At 41.2% G+C, this 14,815-nt stretch overlaps 1 protein-coding gene across 4 annotated transcripts in view; it reads left to right on the top strand.

Moving 5' to 3' along the window:
• The window catches only part of LOC124619529 (protein mothers against dpp), a 170,227-nt gene that overhangs the window by 70,145 nt on the left and 85,267 nt on the right, over window positions 1–14,815 (top strand). The window lies entirely within an intron of this gene.

Raw genomic sequence — 14,815 nt, 5'->3', positions numbered from 1 at the left:
TCATATGTAAAGTATGGACACCTTAATTCTCAGAAGGTAACACTTGCCACAACTTTGAGAAGGTCAATATTTGACATGGTCCCTGCTAAATGGTGATCTCCTCAGGGAGCTTAACGCAGAATGGTTGAATTTGGGTGTGCTGAACCCTTTGTTCTGTAATTGCTGGCTGATGAACATAATTAAACCTCTATTATTGTCACCTCTGTCTCTGCTTCACCAACTAACATATGCCACAATAATGAAACATTATCATCATTGGAAATGCAGTTATTGGCTTAACTGTGTGGATAGCATCAGTCTCAGAGTTTGCTGTACACTGATGAGGTGTTAACGAACCAAAACAGTCGATAATAGAAAAACAGTGGGACAGCTGCTAAACCTCAGTTGCATTAGGCTCGTCGAAGTGTATGGTGCTCTACTGGATCGATCAACTGTTGCTGCTCTTGAAGTAATTGTTCTTAGTCCTCAAACTTTTGCACTCCTAATAAGAAAGACATTATTATCACAACTCCACTTGTCTGTGACAGAGTAAGCTCACCAGTGCCACACTGTTGTCTCTACCCCTTGCTGCCTCTCCCTCTGTCCCATCAGCCACCATTCCCTCCACTCCTTGCCATCTCTTTTTCTCCTCTCACCTATTCCACCCAACACAACTCCTCACCCACCCATCAACCTGCAGCACTGATACAGTGTAGATGCACCGGCACGAACGTTTGTGTGTTGTGTGTGTGTGTTGTGTTGTGTGTGTGTGTGTGTGTGTGTGTGTGTGTGTGTGTGTGTGTGTGTTGTAGTAGTCAACCAATGGAAACTCCCAAGTTGGAATGTCAACAATATAAGGAAAAGATAGATTGTTACTCGCTGTAAAGGTGACAATTTGAGTTGCAGATAGAATCGACAAAAAGACACTTGCACATTAGCTGTTGGCCAAAACCTTCATCAGAAAAGGAAAACGCGTGCCGCCCCCCCCTCCCCCCCCCTCCCCCCCCCCCCCCCCCCCCCCCACACACACACACAAAATCACACGAGCAAGCACACCTCGCGCTCATATGAGCGTCTCTGGCAGCTAAGATTGAGCATTCTGGTTCATGCTGCTGGAGACGCGCTTTTTATCCTTTTCTGGTGAAAGCTTTGGCCAAAAGCTATTGTGTAAATGTCTCTTCATTGTGTCTATCTGTAACTCATCATTACAATGAATAGCAATCTATCTTTTCCTTATATTGTTGTGTTTACTAATGCATTATGTGTGTATTGACCACTCCACACATCCACTGTACAAGGAGTTCTCTTTACTGCTTCCTCTATACGTATTCCATCCAGAACTTTCCATTGTCATATTTATACCTAAGTGAGATATGCTTACATTATATTTGACACTTAAGAATGGGTAATCAGCCAAAACTAAAGAAAAATAAATTGGCACAGTGCATCGGAGATAGAAATATGGTTTCGTCACTTGCTCAAGTGATGAGGTTATTCATACAGTGTACTGTTTGACAGTTGGGAGTTATTGGCCTGCAAACACTGAGAAAATGACCAAGTGTAACACTGAACCAAGCTCATTCTCTATCACCGATCCTGGAATCTGGTCTGTAGGCTTGTACAGTTGGGGGTAACCAGACTCATACAGTTGGAGGTAACATGTTCTCCACTTCAGTGACCATTCTCTTACGTAGAGACAGAGTAGATCCAGACAGAAAACTGTTGTGAAGCGTAAGCTCAATGATGCTGACTGGAAACTATAGTGACACTTTGCTGTGTATGAACATCCTGTTTGCCTTCATGGTAGAGGGTTGTGTTACCAATGTTATTTACAACTCTGCTCTTGTATTCACATCTGGTCTTCAGGCCAGCATACAAGATAATGCTACCTTTGTTGCAATGCGCACTAGTTCTCTACACTCTGCGTTTACATCTGTGCTCTGCAAACCCCTTTAGAATATATGTGGAGGGTGTATTGTGTATTAAACCGGGGGCCTAGAAGTGACGGAGAGGCTTCGTCCCGTTGCAGCTCTCAGTGGTTCACAACCCGACAACAGGCCACAACAGTCCATCCAATCCACTGCTGCCCCACACCGATCCCAGGGTTATTGTGCTGTGCAGTTCGATCCCAGTGGACCCTTCCCCCCCCACAGGAACGTCTCATACCAGATGAGTGTAACCCCTAATGTTTGCTTGTTAGAGTAATAATGGTGTACCTATTGTTTTCATTAGAATTTTAGTAGTATGTGAATATGGAGTGTGCATGCTATGTTCAGACGCAAGAGGAACTGGCTCACTTTACGAGCAGCTGAAGATGCTGTCGGCCATAGTCTGCTGTCTGCACTTGTGGGTGTAGTAGTGGTGGAGAAATTGGCATGTTACATAGGACACCTTGAATGTCTCTTGTTTCACTTATGGGCTCTGTTCTCTAATGCTATGGCCTTTCTGACGGCAGGGTTGAGGGGGGGGAGGGGGGTCATGCTCTCGCCTTAGGGTGAGTGGCAGTTCCCTAATATGTTCGTGTCGCTCAGTGCAGAAACTGAATTTGGGGAGTGGAAATCTGGCCTCATCCATTCACCCTATGAGTTGACAAGAGTCTGTGCCTTCAGTAAGGTCTAAGCACATTTGGGGGAGAGATTTGCTTATTATCGGGAGCTCCAATTTCAGGTGCACTATGGCGCCTCTTAAGGACATAAAGTACAATGGTGCTTTGACGTCCCTGAATCAATGTTTTCCCACTTTTTATGACTTTTCTTTTATTGCTCCCATCAAATTTGCCTGTTCACAATGTTAGATCGCACGTGATTTTGCGTCAACATATTTATAATTTTCCCTGTGATTTATACTTTATGAAAAAGTGTGTGTAGAAAAAACTGACATAAAATGACTCTGGCATGGTGTTCGCCATCAAGCACTGTTTGCAAATTTTACATTACTAAGTTTCTTGACACCAGATTCTCGAACCGGTAAACAAGTAAAAGTTGGGACAATTCGTGCCTATCTCCTATCGCTGCTCTACTCGGCGTGGTGGCTGATGGCAGTAACTAGGTTTGTTCAAATAAAAATATGATGACCAATCACAACCATTTCCAAACAATCTCTACTGCAGGTGCACAGTTTTGTGATTGTTGTGATCGTAGTGACACCATTGTCAAACTGTATTTAACGTGTTTCGTCGTTTGGCTGAGCAAAATATGTTTTGAGAATTTGTTCTCATTGTCAAGTGTAGGATTTATGTATGTATTTTTTGTGGATGTTACACAAATAAACAATGGGCGTGATAGTGTGTGTGGTTTTCTACATAACTGAGTAGGCACAGTGCCTTATAATCTGAAAAAGACGACTGCAGTGCAAGAGATACGGGACATCATGTGTGTAAATACCACACAAAATAATTTTGTAAGTTTTTGCACTTGACAAGGAGAAAAAATTCTTGAAACACGTCGTACTAAGCATGAAAAAAGTCATAACTGGTGCAGCGTTTCATTATTCAGACAATAAGCTGGCAGTGAAGAGAGGGCATCTGAAATGCCTGCAGCCATTGAGGGTGCAGAGGGCAGTCGCACTCAGGTTGTAGTAGGTACCAGTGACACCTGTCACTTGAGTTTTGAGGCCGTCCTCAGTTTGTGCAGGGATCTGGCAAAAGTGGTGAAAACTGTCACCGTCGCAGAGCTTATAATTTGCAATATTGCATCCAGGGTTGATCAGTGTCTTTTGTTATGGAGCTGAATGGAGAGTCTTAGCCAGAGGCTTTGCCGATTTTTTGATGTACAGACAGTCTTGTGAAGTAATTCTTAACACATTTTCCAAAAACTGTAATGCGAAACTAGTTCAGCAATCCACACACAGTGGAAGACCTGTAGAGCTTGCAGCTACAGACAGGCTTGACGTTATTTACAGAGTCAGCATAGAGACAAGGTTTAGAGAGCACAGTGTCACCATAGCAACAATTGTTACCAAAGCTATTAAACCCATCAACAAGGCTGATTAGAGTGTTCTTTCTGGAAACAGCAAATAAGTAGTTGTTAGCATCTTGCTTAAACAATGAATGGACATCATTTAGTCCCAATGTGATGTGTGTAGAGGGCAAAATTTTACGCTTGATTGTAAATTGCACTCTGGAGGAGCTTGTGATGAGTGAGTAGGATGGAAAAGAGCTGTCATTTTATAATAACAAAATTTGGAAAACGCTGATGAAACAGGTTATAGCACTCTCAGTTCAAAAAATGGTATGGAATTGTTGACAGGTGAAAGTTAGAAATTTGTGCACCTATAAAAAGATTGATGCCCAAAGCTTTCAACAACTTTTGTCGTTATAAATTTGTGAAAGATCTTACTGAGAATCCAAGAAAATTTTGGTCCTACGTAAATTCACTAAGGGGATCAAAGTCTTGTACTCAAATCATTCATCAACCAGTCTTGTTTGGCATTAGAAGACAACAAAAGGAGAGCTGAATTTTTAAATGTTGCATTTAAAAAATTATTCACACAGAAGGATTGTACAGAAATACCATTGTTTGACCGCTGCACAGATTCCTGTATGGAGGACAAAGTAATAGACATCTCTTGTGTTGAGAAGCAACTGAGGGTTGAATACAAATAAGTCACCATGTCGGGCTGTGATCCAATTTGGATTTACAGAGATTACTCTATGACAGGGGTCTTCAAACTGCGGCCCACGCTGGATCTGGCCTGCAACGTCAGTTCATTCGGCCAGCTGATGGTACTTGAATTTGTGTCATAAAACATATTTAGCACAAGATGTATCTGCATTACTGCTGGTGTTACTAGGACTACATACAACTGTTAAGTCTGATATTGGAGCTTCTGCAGCAGAATCTGAGTATGGGGGACCACTTGGACTCTCTTTGTAATTTTTCAAGCAACAACGTAGCCACCTGTTACGAGAAACTTTGTTCCTATTTCAGCAAGTCAAGAGTTCCATCTCTAAATTTCACGCATCCCCGACAGATCTGTGGACATGTTCTCAGGTCATGTTGCATACAGACTCTGTCTCCCTGAATGAATTGACAATCGAACTTCAGGGAAAGGCTAACCTCTTGTTGCGTTCAAATTGATCTAAAGGTGTTGGAGTAAGCTGTCATTGTTCGAAGCACAACTGTAAGGAGAAAACTTTTCTCATTTTTATTTCAAAGGGTTTTGTGCTATAATCCTCAAAGATGTCTACTTTGATTTCCTGTTAAATTATTTGTAACTTGAAGCAGCATTTTTTTCGACAGATTTTCAGATCTTAACAACATCTAGAGTGATGTTCTTCAATTCCAGAATCAGTCTGCTGTGGTAGTTGATCTTCTGCAAGAGATCATTGATTTGCAAATAAATGCTTTGTTGAAAGAGAAGCATGGAGAAGGAAAACTTGTTGAATTTTACCGCTGCTTATGTGATGTTAAATTTCTGAAACTGAAGAAATTTCCCGCCAGTATTACATCAGTGCTTTGAACAACTTATGTCTGTGAGCAACCATTTTCAGAAACGAAGTATTTGAAGCTAGCATATTGAATAAGATTGACTGTTGTGCATTTTAAACCAATTGTCTGAATTGAATATGCAATACCAAACCGAATGACCAAATGATATCTAGAAAGCCAAATGTTGGTTTCATTGTTTTTTGCTGCTTAGTTTGTGAGATTTGATGCGTGCTCACTAGATCTGATGTACCTATCTTTTTGCTAATGCCGCCTTGTTTATGCATAACATGTCACTCACAATTAACACAGAATACTGAACTTAGTTTTTTGTCTTCCTCCCCAAAGATTTCAGTCTGGCTTTCAAGTATTGTACAGAATGATAATGCAACCTGCACTCGTCATTTTCTCAGTTATCTGGCCTGCTATGAAAAGAGTTTGGTGGCCTCTGCTCTATGGCATTGGCCCCTTGCTTAGCTGGCATTTATCAAGACACTTTTGCCCAGCACAAAGGCCCAAGAGACAGGAAAAAAGTGCAGATGATATGTAAGAAGATTAAAAGAATGGAACCAATAAATTAGACCAATGTCTTCCAAGTCAGTATGGTGCATAATTATTGGGAATATTCAAATGTAATTGGATGGATAAAAAATCTACTCACTAAGTGTTGTGGCTTGGCAAGACAGCCAAGCTACTGTGAGGTAAAGCCGAAAGGCACGCGTTTAAGCTCACGCAGGCTGGCGTGAGGTCTGGAACAGTTAAAGGAGTTGAGACTAGTAAAATAAGTACGTAGCTTCTGGAATACTTAACTTTAATCCATAATTGGTGAACATCGGTCTGACGGTACATGCATCACAAGATTAATAGCAAATGATAATGGCGCCTTGCTAGGTCGTAGCAAATGACGTAGCTGAAGGCCATGCTAACTATCGTCTCGGCAAATGAGAGCGTAATTTGTCAGTGAACCATCGCTAGCAAAGTCAGCTGTACAACTGGGGCGAGTGCTAGGAAGTCTCTCTAGAACTGCCGTGTGGCGGCGCTCGGTCTGCAATCACTGACAGTGGCGACACGCGGGTCTGACGTATACTAATGGACCGCGGCCGATTTAAAGGCTACCACCTAGCAAGTGTGGTGTCTGGCGGTGACACCACGCTAAAGTGCTGCCAGGGCAACACACATATAAAAGTACTTAAATTTGCATACTTTCAGAGTCAGTGGCTGAGGGATCAGCAGTACGAGAATTGGATGTGATGGCCTGTGAAATCTGCTTTGGAACTAGACTTACTGGATAATTATGTCCAGTGAAGGCTGAGGAGAGAATGGTGGTTTACTGCTGTAAAGAGTCTGCATCTGAACAGATACATTTGCTTTGAATGCCAAGACTGTATTGGATGGAGCATTCGACATGGATAGTCAATGTGTAATTACTGTTGTTTGTCAGCATGTTTAATGTGAACGAAAGGTGCAGCTGACCTTTGGTGAGAGTGAGGTCAATGTCAAGGAAAGTGGCTTGGGATTTGAAATGGGAACATGTGAAATTTAACTTGAAGAATGTGCTTGGAGATTCAAAGAATTTAACAGATCAGCTTCAACATTCGTCCTCATGGCAAAGATGTCATCAATGTAAACTGAACCAGGGGCTGAATGCTTATGAATCCCATAAAAGCCCCCTCCAAGTGGCTCCTGGAAAGTGTGGCTTGGGAAGGAGCCACTCTGGTTCTCATGGCTGCACCCATGACCTGTTTATATGTCTGTCCCTCAAAGGTAACTCTCCCATGACCTGGGTTACTGTGCAACTTTTCCAAGCTCTCCTTATTTCGTGAACCTCATCAGTCCTTTTCTTGTCACCCCTATTCCTTCCCCTTCAACTCTTCTGCCAGAAGAAGGAGTCACTGGCTCCAAAAACTTGCAAATTTCAATACCGTTAACTATGTGTGGTGAGTAGATTTTTTACCTATCCAATTACATTATATTTACAAAAATGATTATTTTCATTGAGCGTATTCTAAGATAGACCATAATCTATTTCCTTTAGACAGAAAAGCTTCTATCCACAAATAAGAACAGATTTAGAACGCATTGATCAAGTGAAACTCAGCTTCCCATTTCTTGTGCAATATCCTGTAAATCGTGCAGGAAGGGTAATAGAAAGATTACATTTGCCTAGTTTTCTGAAAAGCATTTGACTCTGTACGCCACTGCAGACTTTTAATAAACGTTCAAGTGTACAGAGTAGGTTCTGAGATAAATGAGTGGCTCAAGGACTTCTTAAGTATTAGAACCCAGGATATTGTCTTTGATGCCGAGAGTTCATCAGGAGTGCCCTAGGGAAGTGTGATTGGACTGCTCTTGTTCTCTTGGTCTGACTGGTAAGATGAGCAGCACGCTGTGACTGTTTGCTGATGACACTGCAGTGTATGAGAAAATGTCATTGAGTGTCTGTGGGAGGATACAGGGTGACTTAGAATTATTTGGTGTGATGAATGGTAGCTTATTCCAAAGTGTAGGTTAATGCAGATGAGCTGAAAAAACAATCCTGCAATGTTCAAATGCAATATTAATGGTGTGCTGTATGATACAGATTTTTTTAATATCCAAGCATGATGTTGCAAAGCATTGAATGAGAACATAAGGTCAGCAGTAGGGATGGCGAATGGTCAACTTTGGTTTATTCTAGGTAAGTATAGGTCACCTATAAAGGAGACTGCGTAAAGAACACCTGTGCGACCTATTGTCATATACAGCTCGATTGTTTAGAATACCCTCCAGGTTGGGTTAATGGAAGACATCAAAACAATTCAGAGGTGGGTTACTAGATTCGTAACCAGTCAGTTTGATCAACATAAGAGAATTATGGAAATGCTCCATGAACTCAACAAATGCGATCACGGGAGGGAAGATAATTTTTTTTTTTTTTTTTTTTTTTCCCCCATGAAACTACTGAGAAAATTTAGAGAATCAGCATTTGCAGCTGACTGTATGACAATTCTGCTGTCACCATTGTATAACTTGCATAAGGGCTGCAAAGACAAGAGAAATCAGCTTTCGTATGAAGGTATATAGACAACTGTGCTTCCTGTGCCCCATATACAAGCAGAACAGGAAAGGGAATGACTAGTAATGGTAGAAGGTACACTGCACCATGCTGGCTTTCAGGGTATTTAGGTAGATGTACGTGTAGTTGCCTTTCCGCTGTTGGGTCATTGAAGAGGGTTTTTGTTGCCACCCTCAGGCCTCTTATTTCAATGTCTACAATTTCAGCATTAATGGGGCTATTGAATTGGGGAACCTTATGCACTGAAACAAACTCAGTATACTGAATTCTGTATTTCATTTGTCGTAACCCCCCCTCCCTCCTTCCATCGTCACTGGGTGCAATATGGACACTAAGTGAAAGAATAGATGATTTTGGTCTGATTACTGGCTTTACGCATGACCTTGAATTCTTAGGATTTTCGAGTCAGATTGGTTGGCAGAATTTTACTTTCAGATTCATTGAATGCTTCTCTCATTGCTCTCCTTCTGCTCATTTTGACTTTATACAGTTTGTGTTTGTGACCATGATTTTAACACTGCCGCGATGCAGCTGTCTTAGCTTTCGTAGTAATTTTGTAACACCCCAATCAAGAAAAAGTTGGGTCTATTCCATCCCTCACAACCTTGCTCAGCACTTGTTGGTGTAAGGTATATTGTACAATGCTTTTGACTTTTATCCATTTCTGTTCCTCAAGGGTGAATATTTGCTACTCAGATAATCTGCAATTTGTATCCTGTCAATCTTGTTATTCAAAGATATTTTTTTACCTTCACAACATTTCTCATAAAACTGATTATATACTGGTTTTCTTTTATTATACAGCCTACCCAACTAATGTTGGAGCTCACAATGTCCAATACTACCACCCTCTGTGCCTGTCCAGACTTTTACTGGATCTTTGCTATAGACAAATGGAATGATGTGTTGTTCAAGAAATTTTAATGTTAGGTTCAAGATGACTGATGATTCAAAGTATAAACAATTGGGAATGAAATCCAGTACATGAAGTAAATTGGGAAAGAAAAATTTTTAAAATATGTAATGACAAACTAACCTGCAGTAGCGAAAGAAATGGACTTGCATTTACACCGTTTGTAATACTACATATAAAAGCTGTTGACCTTTTTTTCCATTTGTCGATGTCCTGTTTTTTATATACAAAGATTTCAGGAAAAAGCTTCCTATGTCATTCCACAAAACAATCTGATTGTGAGTGTAATCTAGTAGTAGAAGCCTGTGATGTATGTCTTTGACAAAAGTTACAGCTTCTTCTGAGCTGTTTGAAGACGTTACTTTTCCTCTGCTAGTATCAAGTATCTGACACAATTTTGTAACATGCAACTGATACTTTATTTGGCTATGTGATGATCTATATGTTGTTTCTATGCACTCTAAGAAGTTATCATAATTTTTTATACTTGAACAAAATTCACCTTCAGTCTTGTACAGCAGTTCACCCAGAGAAAACTGATACTCCTTGAATTTTTCAGAGTGGAAAAAATTAGCTTCATAGTTACTTCACTTTCATTCCTCAAAGGTCCGCCACTGTAGCTGAGTGGTCAGCATGACAGAATGTCAATCCTAAGGGCCCGGATTCGATTCCCACCTGGGTCGGAGATTTTCTCCGCTCAGGGACTGTGTGTTGTGTTATCCTAATCATCATCATTTCATCCCATCGATGTGCAAGTCGGTGAAGTGGTGTCAAATCGAAGGACTTGCACCCGGCGAACGGTCTACCTGGCGGGTGGCCCTAGTCACACGACATTCCTGAAAGGAACTTTTGTTTTCTTTTAGTGATCAAGAATAAAGGCTACTGCCCTCACCCCCACCTCACCATCCAGGAAAGATAATACTGTCCATCTGCTGCTAATAAATCTGCAACAGTTTGAACATGTTTTATGGGGCATATAAAAACTGAAAGAATGAGTGGCCATGTCGCATTGATGTCCAGGAGTCCCCACCTGGGGAACTTTGGCCACCAAGTTGCAAGTCTTTTCAGGTAACACCACGTTGGATGACTTGCATGATGATGATGATGATGATAATACAACACCCAGTCCCCAAACAGAGAAAATCTCTGGCCTGACCGGGAATCGAACACAGGTCCACTGCATGGCATGGTTACCACTCAGCTGAGGCGGTGGACATATAAAAACTATCATATAGAGATTACTTTCATTTATTTATTTATTTATTTATTTATTTATTGCTGGACTAGTATTGGGCACATGTCCATCATCAGTGGCATCTTACATACTAATTTCTTAGTACATGCCAAAGCATTTGTCAATAAAAAAAGCTATAATTATTTGAGTAAGTGACAGTTTTTAATTAGATAATTATGTGACTTGTTGTCACATATCTTTGGCACGTGCCAAGAAGCTGCTATATAAAATGTTGCTGATGTACCTGACATTGACATGGTTCATCATAATCGATGTTCCCAGAAAGCCTGCAGCTGTGTCATTCATGATGTAAATAATGAAAAACTGCACTGGTTACTGATTCCTTGATGCCTAGTGCAACATGTTTTGAGAATTTGTTCTCATTTTCAAATTCATTTATTTACATAAATATTTACTGTGATGACGGTACGGGTGATTTTCTGCCTCTCTTCCATTGTAGTTGTCTATACTGAAATTGGAAAATTGGACAAAATGAATATTGGAATGTTTTTGTGTGCTAATATTAGAGATTGTATTTTTGTTTGTCTGCTCACAAGTATTGTGCCTCCTCCATTATACAGAATCTCGCACATAGGCATATCACCACTTACACTGTTTGTCTTTGTAATCAAAATGTGCTACAGAAATATTGCAATACAGCGGTTTCATAAAGAGTTTGTACACAGTCAGATGTGTTACATTTTGTGTGCATTACATTATATGTATAAAGGTGTCAATTGTAAATTATAATTTATATATATCATGTAGGCCACTTTCCTGCTGAAAAATTCTCGCCCACTCATTACCTCTTGTTAACCTTTGACTGTTCTCACGATTTTTGTATGAATTTTGCTGATCATTTTCCCTGCCTTTCTTCCTTTTCTCTTTTTCTTCCACCCCATGCTTCTTTTTTTTTGCCATTCTTATCATATCTAACTCTTCAAACACTCCTCTCTTGCCATGATGAATACCATCACATATTACATTCATTCCTTTCAAAAATGTTCTTTTGCACTATCAAAACTGGGGTTCCACATTCTGTTTCTTGAAACCTGATTGTCTGTGGGATTTGTTCCAATGGTCTAACATTGGGAGTCCCTTTTTCTAGATGCAGTCCCACTGTACACCAACCCCTTTTCCAGTTTAAAATAAAGCAAACTCTTCCATTTACATGGCTAATCTGTGACACATACACCTGCTACCAATTCCCACACCAACAGACTTCTCTCCTTGTACAAAATCCTGCAGTTATCTGCCCCTCATGTTTCGTTGTTTGGTATCGTCCACCAAGTGAATTTCGAACTGCAACAACATGCTAGACTTCACCTCAGAAAGCTATGACCCCCTTCTCTGAAACTGCCTCAACAGTGGTGTTTCCCTTCCTGTCCCTCCGCAGATCCATAAATAGCTAAACCATCAACTACCACTTCTCTCTAAAACCCCATGCTCAGCCAACCTTCTTAAAAAACCCCGGCCTTCACCACTGCCTCCCAGAGTAATAACAACTCATGACATAAGAACCAGTCACAACAGTACAGTGTTCTCAACCTCTCTTCTAAGGCACTGCCCCCCCCCCCCCCTGAATTAATCTGCATTAGCCAAGGTTCGTACATTCAGACATAAACCTGCATTTTGTCATGCTATTTTGGTGGAGGACCTACTGTCCTTCACACGTAATGTCAACTGGAAGCATCACTTACAACCCAGTCCCAAAATCTTTCTAACAGCAAACCTGACATTGAACTCTGCTTTGAACAGTTCTGACTGAGATCACAATTTGATACACCACCACTACCTCAGAATCATCTCTTAGAAGCCTTCCAAGACTTCCTCAAATCCAACATCGCTTCACAACCCTTCCTCAGGTCCCTACATTACAAAACTAACCTGTGCTCTGCAGAACTCCAGCTCTTTGTTCCCTAAAAGCTGATGACTCCATCGTTATCCTCCCAGAAGATAAGGGATTTACCACTGTGGTACTTGACCACATTGGGAGTAAGTAAGTGAAGATCTGTGCCAGATGTCTGACACCTCTGCATACGGGGTCTGCCATCAAGATCTCATCCTCGTGTTTCAGACTGACCTTCAGTCCACTTCAGGCACCCCACAAGGACTAACACCTCAGTCTATAGAATTTCTTACATCACGAAAACCACACACCCTAACCTTTCACCTTCTTCGTAAAATCCACAAACCCAATCACCCTGGCCATCCCATAGCTGCTGGCTTCAAAGTACCCCCCAAAATTACGTCTGCCTTAGTTGTTCCACATTTGTAACATAGTATAAAGACCCTATTCACTTCTTAGATTGCCTGAAATCTGTGCCTGTCCCACTCCCACTACACACCTTGCTTGTCACAATTTACGCATCTCACTCTATACCCCCCCGCCCCAATGTTCATGGTTGGTCTGCTGCTGAACATTTCCTCGCCACCCACCTGATTCCAATGACAGTCCTTCCTGCTGACCTTAATTGACTTTATATGTACAAATAACTACTTTATCCTTGAGGGGCAGATATACAAATAGTTCAGGAGTATGTTTTTGGGAACAGGGATGGGTCCTTCCTATGCCATCCTTCTCATGGAGCACTTGGGGGAGGGGAGAGGGGGGGGGGGGGGGGGGGGAATTTCCTGGGATTCATAAGCATTCAGCCCCTGGTTTGTTTTATGTACATTGGTGACATCTTTACCATGACTCATGGTGAGGTTGACCTGTTAAAATTCTTTTAAACTCTAAATACATTCTCCCAATTAAGTTCCACATAGTCCTATTGCAAATCCAATGTTGCTTTCCTTGACATTGACTTTATCCTCACTGAAGGTTAGCTACACCCTTATATTCCCAGTAAAACTACTAAACAACAGCAGAATTAACGTATTGACTGTTGCCATGCTTTCCATGTCAATGTTTCCTCCCATACAGCATTGTTATTTGGGGCAAACGTATTGGTTCAGATGCAGACTGTTTCCATCAGTAAACCACCATTCTCTCCTCAGCAGTCACTGGACAAAATTATCCCATGAGCCTAGTTCCAAAGCAGATTTCACAGGTCATCACATCCAATTTTGGTAATGCTGATCCCTCCAGCAAAGGACTTGGAAGAGCGGTTGAACGGAATGGACAGTGTCTTGAAAGGAGGATATAAGATGAACATCAACAAAAGCAAAACTAGGATAATGGAATGTAGTCGAATTAAATCGGGTGATGCTGAGGGTATTAGATTAGGAAATGACACACTTAAAGTAGTAAAGGAGTTTCTCTATTTGGGGAGCAAAATAACTGATGATCGAAGTAGAGAAGATATAAAATGTAGACTGGAAATGGCAAGGAAAGCATTTCTGAAGAAGAGAAATTTGTTAACATCGAGTATAGATTTAAGTGTCAGGAAGTCGTTTCTGAAAGTATTTGTATGGAGTGTAGCCTTGTATGGAAGCGAAACATGGACGATAAATAGTTTGGACAAGAAGAGAATAGAAGCTTTTGATATGTGGTGCTACAGAAGAATGCTGAAGATTAGATGGGTAGATCACATAACTAATGAGGAGGTATTGAATAGAATTGGGAAGAAGAGGAGTTTGTGGCACAACTTGACAAGAAGAAGGGATCGGTTGGTAGGACATGTTCTTGAGGCATCAAGGGATCACCAATTTAGTATTGGAGGGCAGTGTGGAGGGTAAAAATCGTAGAGGGAGACCAAGAGATGAATACACCAAGCAGATTCAGAAGGATGTAGGTTGCAGTAGGTACTGGGAGATGAAGCAGCTTGCACAGGATAGAGTAGCATGGAGAGCTGCATCAAACCAGTCTCAGGACTGAAGACCACAATAACAACAACGATCCCTCCAGAAAACAACTTAGGAATACACATCTCGTTACTCAGTATTTTTCTGGCCTTGAACGTTTTAATCAGCTGCTTCAACAACAGTATGACTTTCTAAAGCCATATGCTGAAATTAGGTTCATCTGTCTGATTTTGCCCACCACATTTAGAATAGCTTTTCAGCCTCTCCATTCAGAATCTCTGAAATATCCTTGTCAAATGCTATGCTGCTTCTGTGCCAATTTCCGTACCCTGTGGCTCATACTACTGCGACCATTGACCGTTCCTGCTGTAAGACTTGGCCTGTGCGCTCTCTTACCACCACCTATAACAGCCCTGTTAGTGGCAAAATATATTCTATGAAAGAGAGAGCCAGCTGTTATG

This window comes from Schistocerca americana, chromosome 6 (genome assembly GCF_021461395.2).
Source record: "Schistocerca americana isolate TAMUIC-IGC-003095 chromosome 6, iqSchAmer2.1, whole genome shotgun sequence".
Taxonomy (NCBI): domain Eukaryota; kingdom Metazoa; phylum Arthropoda; class Insecta; order Orthoptera; family Acrididae; genus Schistocerca; species Schistocerca americana.
Note: the sequence above shows the minus strand (reverse complement) of the source record. Positions and strands in the feature narration are given on the sequence as shown.